The sequence below is a fragment of the Sapajus apella genome, unplaced genomic scaffold (assembly GCF_009761245.1).
Source record: "Sapajus apella isolate SASKATOON/1434 unplaced genomic scaffold, GSC_monkey_1.0 scaffold113, whole genome shotgun sequence".
NCBI lineage: Eukaryota > Metazoa > Chordata > Mammalia > Primates > Cebidae > Sapajus > Sapajus apella.
Window position 1 is genome coordinate 2,549,775 of NW_022437053.1, and position 16,819 is coordinate 2,566,593.

At 38.8% G+C, this 16,819-nt stretch overlaps 1 long non-coding RNA gene across 1 annotated transcript in view; it reads left to right on the forward strand.

Annotated features, from left to right (window-relative positions):
* Positions 1-2,201: 2,201 nt before the first annotated feature.
* Positions 2,202-16,819, forward strand: part of LOC116537736 — a 196,714-nt gene continuing 182,096 nt past the window's right edge. Inside the window, exons 1-2 of the long non-coding RNA XR_004263296.1 lie at positions 2,202-2,431; positions 7,483-7,615. This is a non-coding gene — a long non-coding RNA (uncharacterized LOC116537736). The remainder of the gene's footprint in view (positions 2,432-7,482; positions 7,616-16,819) is intronic.

Here is a 16,819-nt window from a genome sequence, read left to right on the forward strand (position 1 = left end):
CTATCCACCGTTCCAAACCCAGACACACCTACTTCAAGAGAACTCCCACAGTCCCTAGGGACTCCCGTCAATTTTCTCCCTTCCTGTAAAACTCCCCATTACAAAGTCACCATTTTGTGTCACTAACTACTTCTTTAAATATGGTGGCAGTGTGATTTGCTGCCTTCCTCCCCATCATGTGTACCTATGCAACAATCTTGCATGTTCTTCACATGTACCCCAAAACCTAAAATGCAATAAAATAAATAAATGGGGAAAAAAAAGATGGTAGCCTGTGCCTCCCATGCCTCATTAAGCCCCATTTTCAGATACTGGCAGTGTGTCTGCTGGATCCACTAAAGACTTTTTGAAAGACATGGCTTTCAAACATTAGAAGCTATCACAATATTAAGACATATAAGTGATAGGGAATGTATATCACAATTCTGCATTCAAGGGTATCTTCTTGGTACAGGGATTCCTTTTATTATTGTAATTTAGGTTCTGGGGTACATGTGCAGACCATGCAGGATTATTGCATAGGTACATACATGGCAAGGTGGTTTGCTGTCTTCATCCCCCCATCACCTATATCTGATATTTCTCCCCTCGTTATCCCTCCCCACCCTCCCCACACAGTTGTCCCTCCCCTAGTCCCCCACTAATGACAGCAGTGCTTGATGCTCCCCTCCCTGTGTCCATGTGTTCTAATTGGTCAACACCTGCCTATAAGTGACAACATATGGTGTTTGGTTGTCTGTTCTTGTGTCAGGTTTTAAAAGAAAAATGTACCTTCAAGCCTTTGAGAAACACCTTCGTTAATTAATCTTTTTCTTCTGCAGACACAATCATGAATTCTTTGGGACCGTACACTCTGTTGACACTTAACTTATGGATTTATATTGAACTTGCCAAGTCCAAAAGCCACAGAATACATATCATTATGGTACAGGTAAGTAGAGTACATACATAATAACAACAACATGAGATCTTGTTGTTTAAAGGTGTGTGGCAGTTCCCAGCCTCTCTCTCGTGCCTGCTCGGACTGTGTGTTGTGCCTGTTCCTCCTCCACCTTCAGTCGTGATTGTGTTTTGAAGCCTACCCGGAAGCTAAGGAAATACCAGCATCATGCTTCCTGTGCAGCCTACAGAATTATGAGACATTTAAACCTCTTTCCTTTATAAATTGCATGATCTCAAGCATTTTTTATAGCAATGTGAGAATAGACTAACAGAAATGGAAAAGAAGGAAAATATAAATATATAATTGTAATGGAAGAATTATATTTGCAGTGCAGCTGATTGTATTGCTCATATGTCTAAGATTAGGGTATACATTTCTGAGATACAGATTTTTCTGTCTTCAGGGAATTTCACTCAAGTGAAAACCTTGAAGTAACTCTTTACCATCTCTATCTTCCTTCTCAATGGACATTTTGAACCATAGTCTACAAAGTTACCTTTCCACATATGTTGTATTTTGTTATCTGGAGTTTACTCATGCCCCCTCATTTTCTTTCTCTGCTGTACAAAGCCTGGGGAACTTTGTGCTCCAGCAGCAACAGGGAGCAGCTCAGGAGCCTGCATAGACATCCCTGCGTGCCTCTTGCACAAGTACAGACTGCCCGGTGACTGTGGTCACTTCCTCGAGACTGTCCCATCAAGCACGGAACACAGCAGGCACTGCTGAGTTCAGAGCCTCTTTTTTGGGTCTGCCTGGCTAGCAGCTACCAATCCTCCCTCTGGGGCCCATTGGAGAATCCAGTTCTTTTGTACAAAGATCGAGTTAGTTCAGCAGTCATTCTGCTTGCTGACCAATGACACAATGACTACAAACCTTGCTTGTTATAATTTCGTCTTGTTTTTTGTTTTGGCATTCAAAGGCTTTTAACATTTGTGTATAGATTTATTATTTTGGCATCATCTACAACCAAACATATGTTTTTGTATTATGTATTTTGTATTGTGCCTTTCATCCTACCTTTAACAATGCATTTATAATCATTTTTCAGCATATCTTTGCAATTATTTTCACCCTTTCATTCATTACTCTTTATTAAATTAAAGGGGAATATCACTTTTATTAGGAAAGACAGATGTAACACATTCTCTATTTTATCATTTTCCAGAAAAGTTCTCTAGTTGAAAAGAAGAGAACAGAGATTTTTCTGGGAACCACAAGACAAAATATGCTGAAAATATGAGGAAAAAGAGATGTGACTGTTACTACTATATAATTTAGTTTGTTCTGGTTTGGAAATGTTAAAAATTATTAATTTTTATAGACAGAACATTGAGAGACCATTTTTCTGGATAGGCATTTTGTTAATATGCATGTTTGTTTTTCTCTTACCCCAAAGTTAGAAACATTGGCTGGACTTTCTGATTCATTCCAAGCAGTTCTTCTAAAAGTATTCATGACATATCTCTGTACAGATGGCTTATAATGTAGGTATGTATTATTTTCCTACTCTTTGATAAGTGAATATTAAAAGCATCTTTAGTTTTCAATTTTAAAACACCACTCAGAAGATGTGTACATATATGTTAGGCAGCATATAATTTTATAGAGGATAAAATATATTAGAATATATGGTAGAAATGGTATGGTAGAAAGGGAGTTGAAACATGTTTATTTTATTTTATCAGCTATAAATATTTTTAAAAAGCTTTTTGTAGGCCGGGCGCGGTGGCTCACGCCTGTAATCCCAGCACTTTGGGAGGCCGAGGCGGGTGGATCACAAGATCAAGAGTTCGAGACCATCCTGGTCAACATGGTGAAACCCCGTCTCTGCTAAAAATACAAAACATTAGCTGGGCATGGTGGCGCGTGCCTGTAATCCCAGCTACACAGGAGGCTGAGGCAGGAGAATTGCCTGAACCCAGGAGGCGGAGGTTGCCGTGAGCCGAGATTGCGCCATAGCACTCCAGCCTGGGTAACAAGAGCGAAACTCCGTCTCAAAAAAAAAAAAAAAAAAAAAAAAAGAAAAATAGAAAATAGTTTTTTTAAAATAAATAAATAAATAAAAAGCTTTTTGTGCATATGACTTTTAGATGATCAGAACCTTTTGTATTACTGTTAAACCACTATATGCATGGGGGTCACAGGAGTACAGCACAGACAAGTCTTCATATTTTCTGATGCTTTGGTTCAAAGGAGATTCAGAAAATGTAACCAAAATTAAACTGTAGGTAGAAGAGCTGCCCTTGGGAACTAAGGGGACAGGCATCAGGCCTGGAATGGGATGGACAAGGGAGGCCTCCAGGAGGAGGAACATTTGAGGAGATGCTGGAAAGTGAGGAGCAGTGAGTCCAGGAAGAAGGGGAGGGAAAGAGAAGAGGAAACAGTGTGTCCACAGCACAGGCCAGGGCATGAGAGGAGGGCGGTAGATTGGAAGGACCACTGGGATGAAAACTACATGAGGAGGCAAGAACAGGAAGGAAGGGCCAACGATGGGGGGACTGGACAGGGAAGGGAGGGCTGCTCCCTGTGGACTGCTATCATTTAGAAATTCTAAACTATAGGTAGAAGAGCTGCTTCTGGGGGGAAGAATGGAAAGCCTCCGTTTCTTTTTTGAAATGTTACACAGTCCATGAAGTACACTTCTCAGGAAGACTGAATGAATGAGAATGGCCCCTGCCCACTGGGAGATCCTTGGGTATTAGCAGGAGGATCGGGTCTCAGGAGGAGGGAGGATTGAGAGGGACAGAGAGGATCCCCAGGCCAGATGATGGGCCTGCTCAGGGACCTTACATGCTTTTTCATGCCTCTGTTGTGCAGACCTCCCACCTCACCCTAGGTACAGGTTTCTGTCCCTTCAGTCATTTGCAGGTATAGGTGGTCAGAATATTCAGTGTGGCTCACTCATGCTCGTTTTCATAGGTGCCTCACCCACATACGGGAGGCAGAAAGCAGCCCAGCAGCAAGTGCTGATGAAGGGTTCTCAAAGGTGCTCAGAGAACTAGTCTGAGGCCAGATGCACAGGAAGGCCAATAAGAGGCCTGAGGTTCTGGCATGAGGAGGTGAGCGGTGGGCGATGGGCTGCGTCTACAGACGTTTCTCAGTGGACATTAGCATGTTTACCCATTTGTGTCTGGATGTCCTCCTCCATGTTCTTTGATGTTCTCATACAAATCTAATGATTTTCTAAGACTGTAACATATTTTTGTTCTCTCTTTTTTTTTATTGCATTTTAGGTTTTGGGGTACATTTGAAGAACATACAAGATAGTTGCATAGGTACACACATGGCAGTGTGATTTGCTGCCTTCCTCCCCTTCACCTATATCTGGCTTTTCTCCCCATGCTATCTCTCCTCAACTCCCACCCTCTTCTGTCCCTCCCCTGTTTTCCCCCAACAGACCCCAGTGTGTAGTGCTCCCCTTCCTGTGTCCATGTGTTCTCATTGTGTAACAGATATTTTAACATCATTCTTTCCGTCACATTTGCCTCTTTCCATCACGTATCTACAATTAACTAAATTTTGTATTGTCAGATTATTGATAAAACATTTGCATAGTTATTTTAATTCACATATAATAATCGTGAATATTTATGGGTTACAATGTATTCATATTTTATCTATTATGCATTCATCACTATAATGTTACACAGAATAATTACACTGCCCCATAGAAAACCCCTGTAATTCATATTCACCCTTCCTCTCTCCCAAGCCCCTTGTAACCACCAATCTTTTTACTACCTTTATACATTTGTGTTTTCCAGAGTGTTCTGTAAATGCAATTACACAGTACTTTGCCTTTTCCAACTTGCTTTTTTCACTTAACAATACACATTTTATATTGGTGAAATATAACTCCATCATTGTTTAAATATTCATTACCCTAATAACAAAGGAGTTGAGCAAATCTTCATGTCTTTCTTGGATATAATTATAGCATTTTGGAGACATGTACATTTAAGTAATTAGCCATTTTTGATTTAGATATTTGACTTTTTATTATTGAGTTAAAACATATTTTTATATATACTGAATAATAGATCTTTATGTGTCTGGGAAAGATTTTCTCTTTTTCATTGCTTTGTCTTTTTACTTTTTGATGATATACTTTGAATCACGGAAGATTTTAATTTTGATGAAGACCAATATATCTATTTTTTATTCTGTCACTTATACATTATGTGTCACACCTTAGAAAACATTGTTTAATAATCTAATGTCATGAAAATAGGTTTCTATGTTATCTTCTATGGTTTTGGCCCATCTAGCACTTACATTAAAATATATAATTAATTTGAGTCAATCATGTATATGGTATGAGAGAGGAGTTCAACTTGCATGTACATATTTACTTGTCCCAGCAACATTTGTTTAAAAATATTTATTTTTGTCTCATTGAAATGACTTGGCAAACTTGAAAATCAGTTGATCATGAAGGTGTTAATTTTTGGACACTCAATTTTATTGTATTGATGTATATGTCTATCTTTATACTAGTGCCACAAACCTCATTTTTTTTCTTTTACTTTTTTCTTTTTGTTTTGAAAGAAGGTCTTACTCTCTTACCCAGGCAAGAGTGCAGTGGCATGATCATGCCTCACTGCAGCTTCCAACTCCTGGACTCAAGAGATCCTCCCACATCAGCTTCCTGAGTATGAGGAACTACAAGTGTATGCCACCAAGCCTGGGTAATTTTTTTTTTTTTTTGAGACAGGATCTCTCGCTCTGTAGCCAGGTTGAAGTCCAGTGGCACAATCTCGGCTCATTGCACCTTTGTCTCCTGGGTTCAAGTGATTCTTGTGCCTCAGTTTCCCAAGTAGTTGGGATTACAGGCATGCTCCACCACACTCAGCTAGTTTTTATAGAGATGGGGTTTCACCATATTGGCCAGGATGATCTCAGTCTCCTAACCTCATGATCCGCCTGCCCACCTCAGCCTTCCAAAGTGCTGGGATTATGGGCGTGAACCACCGTGTCCAGCCACCTGGCTAATTTTTTTTTAAAACTTTTTGGTTTTTGAGACAGAGTTTCACTGTCACCCAGGCTGGAGTGCAGTGGTGTGACATCCGCTCACTGCAACCTCCACCTGCTGGGTTCAAGCGATTCTCATGCCTCAGCCTCCCAAGTAGCTGGGATTACAGGCGTGCACCACCACACCCAGCTAATTTTGTATTTTTAGTAGAGATGGTGTTTCACCATGTTGGTCGGGCTGGTATCAAACTCCTGACCTCAGGTGATCTGGCCTCCTCAGCCTCCCAAAGTGTTGGGATTACAGGCGTAAGCCACTGCACCTGCCAAAAACTTTTTTGTAGAAAAGGATCTCGCTGTATTGCACAGGCTGGTCTCAAACTCGTAACCTCAAACAATCCTCCCGCTTCAGCCTCCTAAGTAGCTGTGATTACAAGCACAAACCACTGCATCCAGCCTGTACCACTAACATTTTATTACTGTTGCCTTGTAATTGTTTTACAATCATAAAGTGTGCATTTACTATGCAGACTTTGTTGTTCTTTGTCAAGATTAATTTCTTTGTACTGGATCTATTTCATTTACATATCAATTTTATAATCAACATGCAAATTTAGGCAAAAAAATTGATCTAGAATTTTGTTGGGGACTGCAATAAGTCTGTGGATCCATTTGGAAAATAGTGCCATCTTGGCAATATTAAGCCTTTCAATCACTGAATATACAATGTCTTTTCATTTATTTAGAATTTAATTATTTTTGTTCAATGAGTTATACAGTTTTAGTAGAGACGGGGTTTCACCGTGTTGACCAGGATGGTCTTGATCTCTTGACCTCGTGATCCACCCGCCTCGGCCTCCCAAAGTGCTGGGATTACAGGCGTGAGCCACCGCGCCCGGCCCCATTTTTTATTTCTAATTATATTTTGTTAGAACTCTTAGAATTTTCCATACCCAAGACGATGTCATTTGCATAGTTGACTTTCTTTCCAATTCAGATTCTTCATATTTATTTTTCTAGCCTATTTTTCCTAATTACACCCTCTAGTAAAATGTTAAAAATAAAAGTGGCAAGAGTGGACAACTCTCAAGTAAATTATGATATGTGAATTATTTGTGATTGTCTTTAAGGTGAAGAAAGTTCCTGTCTACGTCTAACTTGCTATATGTTTTTATCGTAAGTTGATTTTGCATTAAGCAAGTGTTTATTCTTCATTTTTGAGATGATCATGTGGATTTTGTCCTTTATTTTAATAATATAGTGCATGAATACTAATTTCTTTTGTATGTTGAACCAAATTTGTGTTACTGATGTAAACATCCTTGGTGATACTGTATAATTCTTTTTACATGTTACTGATTTGTTTTGCTGTTTTTAAAGATTTTAATATCTGTATTCATAATACACATCAATTTATAATATTCTATTCTTCAAATATCCTTAGTAAATTTCTATTTGCAATCAGGGTAAATTTGTCTCATAAAATGAATTGGGAAGTGCTGTCTTCTCCACTTTGTCATTTTTAATTTTTTTGAACTATTGGTAATAGATTGGTATTAATTTGTTAAAAGGTTTGATTGTGTGCACCAGTGAATCCTAGCAACAAACACATGAACTTGGAAGGGGATCCTTTTCCAATTGAACCTTCACTTGAGAGCCCAGCCCTGGCCATCATCTAATCTGGATTCCCAGCCCAGAGAAACTGTGAGTAATGTGTGTGGTTTTGAGGCACTAAGTATGTGGTAATGCAGCAACTAATAATTAATACACCAGATAGTAAATGTAACGTGGCATCCTGGATTGGATCCTAGAACCAAAGGAGGACATTACTGCAAAGCCTAGTAAAATATGTTAGAAATCTGTACTTCAGTTAAAATTTTTGTACCACATACAACTTCTTTGTTTTCCTAATGATACTATGGTTATATTAGATGTTAACATTCCAGATATCTGAAAGATGTATAAAACTCTCTGTACTATCTATGAATATTTCTGTATATCTAAAGTTGTTTCAAATCGTAAAATGTGTAGATGTTATTTTGGCACAAAAAAAAACAAACCATAGGCAATAACCTCATGTACAGAAACTGAATGGATGTGTAGGGAGGAAAGAGCATCCCACCATTCTGAACACAGGTGCACCTGCTTCAGGAAGACAACATTGAGCTGCAGGGTCTCTAGTCATCTTTCATCATTGCCATCAGACTGCACACTCCCCACTCACCAATTTGAGTGTTAGTAACCACATCTTCAAAGATAGGTGCTCGTGCCTCACATATTCCAGAAAGCCACAGTTTCGGACTTTATTTTGAAGTGAATCTGCAGGATCCACTAAAAACTTATTGAAAGCCATGACTGCAGGATATCAGAATCCAATATTAAAAAGTGTCTATTCAGTGTTTCAACTTCCTCCTGGTTTAGACTTGGTAGAGTACCAGTGTCCAGGAATTTATCCATTTCTTCCTGGTTTACTGGTTTATGTGCATAGAGCTGTTTGTAGTAATCTCTGGCGATAGTTTGTATTTCTGTAGGATCAGTGGTGATATCCCCTTTACCTAAAGTAAAATTTTAAAAAATGTCAGTGACAGGAAATATAAACTGTATTTCTGCATTCAGGAGGGTGTTTTCTATGTACAAGTATTTCTTGTTTTACATGCTCAAAAGGCAGATACACCTTCAAGTCTTTGAGAAAACTGAAAATTGTTATTTTCACCCTACAGAGTGAATCATGAATTACTTGGAACCCTGTAGCCTGTTGACATTAATATCATAGGATTATATTGTCCCTTGCCAAACCCAAAAGCCACAAAGTCGATATCATCATGGTCACAGGTGAGCTGGCTACAAAAATAAAAAAGTTTATAAATATGCTAATTTAGGGCAGTCCCTGCTTACAAAGACACAAGGTTTTTGGCAGGTGAAGTAATATGTTGATATGATTAGGCTTTGTGTCCTTACCCAAGTCTCATCTTGAATTGTAATCATCAGGTGTTCAGGTAGAGACCTGGTGGGAAGTGATTGGATTATGGAGGCGGTTCCTCCATGCTGTTCTCATGATAGTGAATTCTCAAGAGATCTGATGGTTTTATAAATGGTAGTTTTCCCTTTGCCGACACACTCTTGCTTGTGGGCTCTCTGACTTCTTCCCCTACCCCCCACTGTGTCTCTCTCTTTCTCTCTGTCTCATTCCCTCCTTCCCTCCCTCCCTTACTCATCTGCTGCCATGTAAGATGGGCCTGTTTCCCCTTCCACCATGATTGCAAGTTTCTGGAGGCATTCCCAGCCATGTGGAACTGTGAGTCCGTTACTTTTCTTTATAAGTTACCTAGTCTCAGATATGTCTTTATAGCTGTTTGAAAACAGACTAATACATATATGTTGTATACAGGTGGAGAAAACTAGATAGAAAAAACAAAAAGGCAAGCCATATAAAACATATGTTCAACCCTCCATGCCATGATCTAAGAGATGGACATGGGCTGAATGAGGATTATGCATATGTGCTGGCTAAAGAAAGAATCCCACTGCAGGGAGGACTGTCCCCAGCCTGCCACCAGCAGCTCCCGCTTCACAGACTACAGCAATCTGATGAGCAGCACCAGGGTGGTGTCCAGGAAACATACTTTAAAAGCCTACAAAGTCGTATGAATGCATACTGCAATCCATAGAGCTCCACAAAATCAGCATGATTCCTTTTAAAGTCTGCAATCATATAGTATATTCTCCACATGAAACCAAAAGCTTCAGTGAGAAAACTAGTTCACACTTAGAGTCTGGAGTGAGAGATACAGCTGACCTGGACCATACTTCTCGTGTCTGAGATCAAAATAACAGTTATTTTGGTGCTGTTATTTGACCATATGGTAACCCTTAACTTTTCCACACTCATCTACTTTCTCTCTGAGACATTAAGAGCCTCATTTGTGTTCCAAATCTTAACACATGGAGAATAATTTTATTTATTTTAAATGGAGACACATTAATACTTAAATGACTTGGGAAATCTCCTTTTTTCTTCACTTTGGTATGCATATTAAAATCTATTGACATGTATACTGGAATAGTCTACCTTACCAAACTACAGATCACCAAAGAAAAGACCAGAGTGGCAGGCCATAAATGAGGCACAAGAGATCTGGACAAGGAGTGGCCCCTCAAACTGGCAAATAAAAAAAAATCAGGTCTGAGAGCTCAGACTTAACAGAAAAAAGCCAATTGACACAAAGCTGTACTGCCACGATGTTACATGACACAGTGTAGTGCACCAAGTCCCCAAACAAACCTCCAAAAGCATGGAAGATATGATTTCCCACAGTATACTAAACCACCAGATTTCACACAGATGGGCCTGGCCATAGCAGTTTTCAAAAATATATAATTGCAAACAAGCCAAACTCTTACATCACATCATGAGGCAAGTCCCCAACACACTGCACACCCTAGCCTGATTAGAAGTTAGGGTTCTTCCTGGAGCCTAAAACTGTGGGTGAATTTTTAGTCATGATTCTGAATCATGAACTATGAGTTTCTTCTTTACTCAATATATTCAAAAGGAAATGGGAAAACCAATTCCTACATCCAAGTACCTAAAAGTAGAGTTGAACAAAGTAGCATAGCAAAAGGAGCATAGCAAAGGGAGCATAGCAAAAGGTTTTATGAGGACCACAATGCATCCACATCCGCAGTAGCTTATAATGAGGTGACTTGTAAGTTCATCAGCCTCATGATTTAAAACATAAATGGAAATGAGGATATGGAGATACACACAAATATTATATGTTGGGAAAGTGAGTTTAGAATGAAGCTTACAAAGACCATTACTCCTATTTCTAAAATTAAGGCAGGAATTATCAATATAAAGCTTTTTCTAAGTCTTTATTTTTCTTCAGCTTTTATTTTGATTTCAGGAATACATGTGCAGTTTGCTACCTGAAGAAATTGCATGTCACTGGGGTGTGTTGTGCAAATGATTTCATCACCAAGGTATCAGCATAATACTTAACAGGTAGATTAGTTTTTTGACCATCACCCTCCTCCTATCATCCCTGCTTAACTCGGCGTGGGTGTCTGTTGTTCCCATCCTTGAGCCATGTGTACTCAATAAGTCTTTAAAATTTAACACTTCAAGGAAAGCTTCCAGTAGCTCTTTATAATTGTATCTTCCTCCTTAATGAATTTTTTTTTTTTTTTTTTTTTTTTTTTTGAGACGGAGTTTCGCTCTTGCTGCCCAGGCTGGAGTGCAATGGCGCGATCTCGGCTCACCGCAACCTCCACCTCCTGGGTTCAGGCAATTCTCCTGCCTCAGCCTCCTGAGTAGCTGGGATTACAGGCATGCGCCACCATGCCCAGCTGATTTTTTGTATTTTTAGTAGAGACGGGGTTTCACTATGTTGACCAGGATGGTCTTGATCTCTTGACCTCGTGATCCAACCGCCTCAGCCTCCCAAAGTGCTGGGATTACAGGCGTGGGCCACCGCGCCCGGCCCTCCTTAATGCATTTTTAAAAACTTCTTTACACTTAAAACAGACAGGAACACAGCCATGATGATTCAACACTGAGAAGTGGGCAGCCACAGAGAAAGCTAGCATATTCCATTCATGCTCTAGTGCACACAGTCATGTCTTTTCTCAGAGAGCCATCTTGAATCTGACACTATTGGCCATAAGAGAGTCCTAATGAGGTTGTCCTCATGTACAGTGACATAAACTTGGTCTAAAAACCTCACTTGACATCTTCAGGTGATAGCATCATCATCAAAACCTGCAGAAGGGATGTCAGGAGGTTGGAAAGATAATCTCACAGAGAGTAGCATAGGAATCCCATCAGAAATGCGGCATCACCAGTGGTTTTGATTGGTACAGATGATGATAATATGGGGTCAATTATTGGCAAGATGAGTTTGCCTCAATGGGAGAAATTTCAGGAAAAAAATATTTGGCATTGTATTTTACCTGTGTTTCATCTCATGAAATCATAAGAATTATGTCAGACAAATATCCACATGTATAGAAGTTGAAAAGAGTTGAGCTGTTTTTGAAAAGTTCAGTTTATATGTATGTGGGAGGATTAGGATCATTTGATAAGGATATTCTAGATGTGAGCAACCCTCAGAGCAAGAAGAATGCTATTTTATGGGTACTTTTCTTCCAAATTGGTAGATAGACATTTATTTTCTCAGGTATTAACAGCAGTCAGTCTTTGAGTTTTAACAGTCTACACAGATAATTTCAGTGACCAATTTTAGTAAAAAGAAGTACTTATTTACTTTATTACAGTGTGTCATCATTTGACTTAATTTCACTTCATATAAAGAACAGCCCTATATTTCATGCAAACTAGACAGACAGTGGTGTTTATGTAGTGATAGACAGTGGCGTTTATGTAGTGAAGAAGAGAGGAGAAATGTTTCTCAAATGGGGGCTAGCGGAGGCATAGAAGTGGGTGGGGAGATTGGGGAAGAATAACATTAGGAGAAATACCTAATGTAGGTGATGGGGGAATGGAGGCAGCAAACCACCATGGCATGTGTATACTATGTGACAATTCTGCAAGATCTACATATCTACCCTAGAACTTAAAGTAAAATAAAAAATAAAAAAAAAAAGAATTTCTAGGGAAACAAATAGAGATAAAAAGTTTCATTGGTTTCTTCTTCTTTTGGTGATAATTTTGTTCTGCCCTTTTATGTAGAAAGTTTTACTCTTTTTGTTTCTTGTTTGTTTTTTGTTTCTTGAGACAGGGTCTCATTCTGTTATCCAGGCTGAGTTCAGTGGCATGATCACAGTTCACTGCAGGCTCAACCTCCCAGTACTCCTGCTGCCTCAGGCTTCTGACTAGCTCGGACTACAGATGCACACTATGACACCTAACTAATTTTTGATGTTTTGTAGAGATGGGGTCTTACCTTGTTTCCCACACTGGTCTTGAATTCCTGAATGCAAGTGGTACTCCCCCAAAGTCCTGGGATTATAGATGTGACCACCATACCTTGCTTCTACTTTAGTTATTTCATAATGTCATGAGTTTATCAGCCACAACTAACAGGATAACATAGAAAAGGCAGGTTAGTGTTCATATGCAGTAGTTCATCTACTTAAACACATCATTTGCTTTATTTCTAAAACCAGGCCATCCCTTCATCCTCAAGCTTGGTGCAAGATCACTGTCATGAACAACCTGTTGTTTTCCATTCAGGAATAAGATGAAATAGCCAACTTCATACAAGTTACTTGGTTGTGCCTTTGCCTTTTGTTTATGTGCTGTTCCTGTAGTTCTGTTCACCAGGTTTTTATGGAGTAATGACATCACAGCCCTGTCAGTATGGATGCTGGCTTTCTCCCATCTTTTTTTTTTTTTTTTTTTGAGATGGTGTGTCACTCTGTTGGCCAGTCTGGAGTGCAGTGGCTATCTTGGCTCACTGCAATCCCTGTCTCCTGGGCTCAAGCAATTCTCCTGCCCCAGCCTCCCAAGCAGCTGGGATTACAGGCATGTGTCACCATGCCTGGCTAATTTTTGTATTTTTAGTAGAGGCAGTGTTTCACCACATTGGCCAGGCTGGTCTCAAACTCCTGACCTCAGGTAATCCACCCATGTTGGCCTCCCAAAGTGCTGGACTCTCTCCCATCTTTACCATTAGATGTGGAAAATGGCTTGACAAAATTCAGCCACTTTATTCTCCAGACTCTAAGTTCCCTCTTCCCAACTCAGTGTGTCTTCCAAAATTTATGCTATAGCATAGCCTGGAAACTCCTAAAGCAGTATTCTAACTTAATAGTAGGTCTCAGACCATTTTTCGTATTTCTCACTGCCCTTCACTGATGGAGGTGCAGTGTCTGAAATTCATTTTCACATGTAATTCATCCAGTATTTTTTTCTAATTTTACATGTGGCAAGCCATGTCTAATCTCTATTAGTTGTTTCACTTTTCCTGGAATTACTCATACATTATTCTTCCCCAGTTAAGTGGTTCTACTTGCCCATGTGAAGGTGAGTGGTGACAAATGTGAGTCCAGCACAGTAAGGAAGGCAGACAGGGTACCTGGCATTTGTAACATTAAAGAGAAGTTAAGAATTGGTGAAATGTAGTCACTAGTAAAGATTTGGAAATATTTACCCAAGGACCCATATTAATAGAGCTAACTCTTGGTGAACAAGATTTTTCTTGGTCTAAGAGGGCAAAACTGTGGAAAGGACAGAAGAGGAGCAAGCTGATGAGGTAGAAGCAACCTGGTCCATGAAGGGCTCTGCAGTGGATTGAGGTTGGGGAGGTTGGAGAAGAGCATAAGGGGAACTAGGATTCAGATTCTGTCCTGAGAACAGAAGGGAGAAAAATAACAACCACCACCACCACCACAACAACAACAAAAACAGCTTTATCTTCAAGTTCAAATCCTTTTCATGGAAAGAGAGTTGAAATTGATTGGGAAGTAGACAAGAATATAGGTGAGGAATTAGAGAGATTAATTAATTTATTTGAGGAATTCAATATAAAGCAGAATCTTTGTGTTGCTCTATTATGTGTGGGTCTCATAGGAGAACAACATAGACTAAGTTTCCCTCTTCTCTGGTATTTCAGTTCAGTGGGCATTGAGAAAACTTAACAAAAACTAAACTGTAGGTGGAAGGGCTGACCCTGGGAGCCCAGAGGACAAGTTTCAGGCCTGGGATGGGGTGGGCAAGGGAGGCCTCCAGGAGGAGGAACATTGGAGGTGATTTTAGAGAGTGAGGAGTAGTGAGTCCAGAAGACAGGGGAGGGAAAGGGAAGAGGAAAGTGTGTCCGTGGCACAGGCCAGGCCATAAGAAAAGGACAGTGAATTGGAAGGACTGCTGGGATGAGTCGTACATGAGGAGGCGGGAGCAGGAAGGGCAGACCATGGAAGGATAGGGTAATGATCCAGGAGAGACCTTTCTCCTTGGACATACACATGTTCACATGCCTGTGTCTGCATTTCCTCATGATATTTTTGTGTCTCAGATTGTAACATGTTACATAAATTCATTCTTTTTATCATATGTCCCCTTTTAAATTATAATTGTACTAATTGTTACCTGCAGAAGTTTTTTACTGGTAGATTATTTGTACCTAAATGATTTGCTCTCTTAGTAAACAAATGAAATTACCCATGTATATTTGACTTTGGAAACTAATATAGGTACACCTGCTTCCTTTGGTTTTTGTAATCATATTTATTGTACCCACTCACTTTTAGGTCATATAGGTCTTCATATTTAAAGCAGACTTCATATAGACAACATATATTTGGGTCTTCGATTCACTCAGTCTTTTCATTAGTGCATTTAGAACATTGACATTCAAGATCATTATTGATAGACTTGGATTAAAAATCTACCAAGTTTGTCACTATCTTCTAGTTGTTTATTTGCCTTATTCCTATTTTTTTTGTATTTCACTCATTTTCTACCTTTTGTTCTTTTAGATGAGCCTTTTATATGAATTTATCTTCTCTCCTTTCTTAGCATCTCAGCCATACATTTTTTAAAACATTTTTTAGTGGTTAACTTAGACAATAAAAACTTTTATTTTTCATATTCTTAATTGATCTAACAAAACACAATCTGTTAAAAACGATAGTGGTACCAATGTATTTAAGTATGCTTAAGTATGTATCATAAATAAATAAATAATATTATTTAAATATATATATATATATATATATATATATAGAGAGAGAGAGAGAGAGAGAGAGACATGTGTGTATTCTACCATGTAAGTGAAATTAATGACTGCAATGCTACAAGGGATAAGAGAAAATAATTAGGATTATTCTGTTATTATAAGATGTTCACACTACCTTGTAAGTGACAGACTGTTATTTGAAAGGGGGCTTGGATTATTTTGAAGTGTAAATTGCAAACTCTAGGGCAGGCTGTTGGTCCAAGAGCCTCAGTTCCTTGCTGTTGAGCAGAGGCTGCATTCAGTTCCTTCCCATGTTGGCTTCTGCCTCATGGCAGAATGAGACATCAAAGCCATCAAGGCAGGGAGCTTGCTAGCAAAAAGAAATCACACTTTGATGTAACATCATCACCCATGTGATATCCCATCTCCTTGTATTATTCTGTTGTATCAAAGCAAATCATATTTTGTGCCCAAACTCACAAGGAGATTATTACAATACAAGGTCGTGTTAGTCAACAGGTGGGGATCATTGGGTACCGTCTTGGAGTATCTGTGATATCAGGTCCTGTCTGATGTACAACAGTTTCCCAGTATTCAGTTATTTTTCATAAAAGAACTGGTCAGATATTTTGTAGGATGCATAACAATGTGGATTCACCTGATGGCTTCTCATTATTTGAAGAGAACTATAGATAACTGGAACACCTTTATCTAAATTGGAAGACAATAAAAACTGAACAATATATTATTTAGAAATACAAACTTAGCCATAAAAATAATATAGAAAAAAGTAGGGAATGACAGAAAGTAAATTGAAAATAATTGTAACCTTCATGGGGGTAAAAAAGACTGTGGAATTGGGGAGATGAACACTTGAGACATCAACAATATTGATAATGTTCTGTTTTTCAAGCTTGGCAGAGAATTTTTAAAAAGAGAGAAAAAAAAAACTTTCTGTTTTGCATTAGCTCTGGATTTAAAGAACAGTTGCATAGTCAATCCAGAGAGTTAATATATACCTAACACAGAGTTTCTGTTATTGGTAACCTCTTATATTAGCAGGGAGCATTTTTCATAATTAACGCACCAATAATACACATTCTTATTGAGCGATATGCACATATCCACATATTTACCAGATTTATTTTTTCTTTTTTAAATTTAACGTCCATTTTCTGTTCCAGGAACTCTTCCAGAATAACATACTACTTTTTTTCTTTTCTTTTCTTTTTTTCTTTTTTTTTTTTTTCTTTTTTTTTTTTTTTTTTTT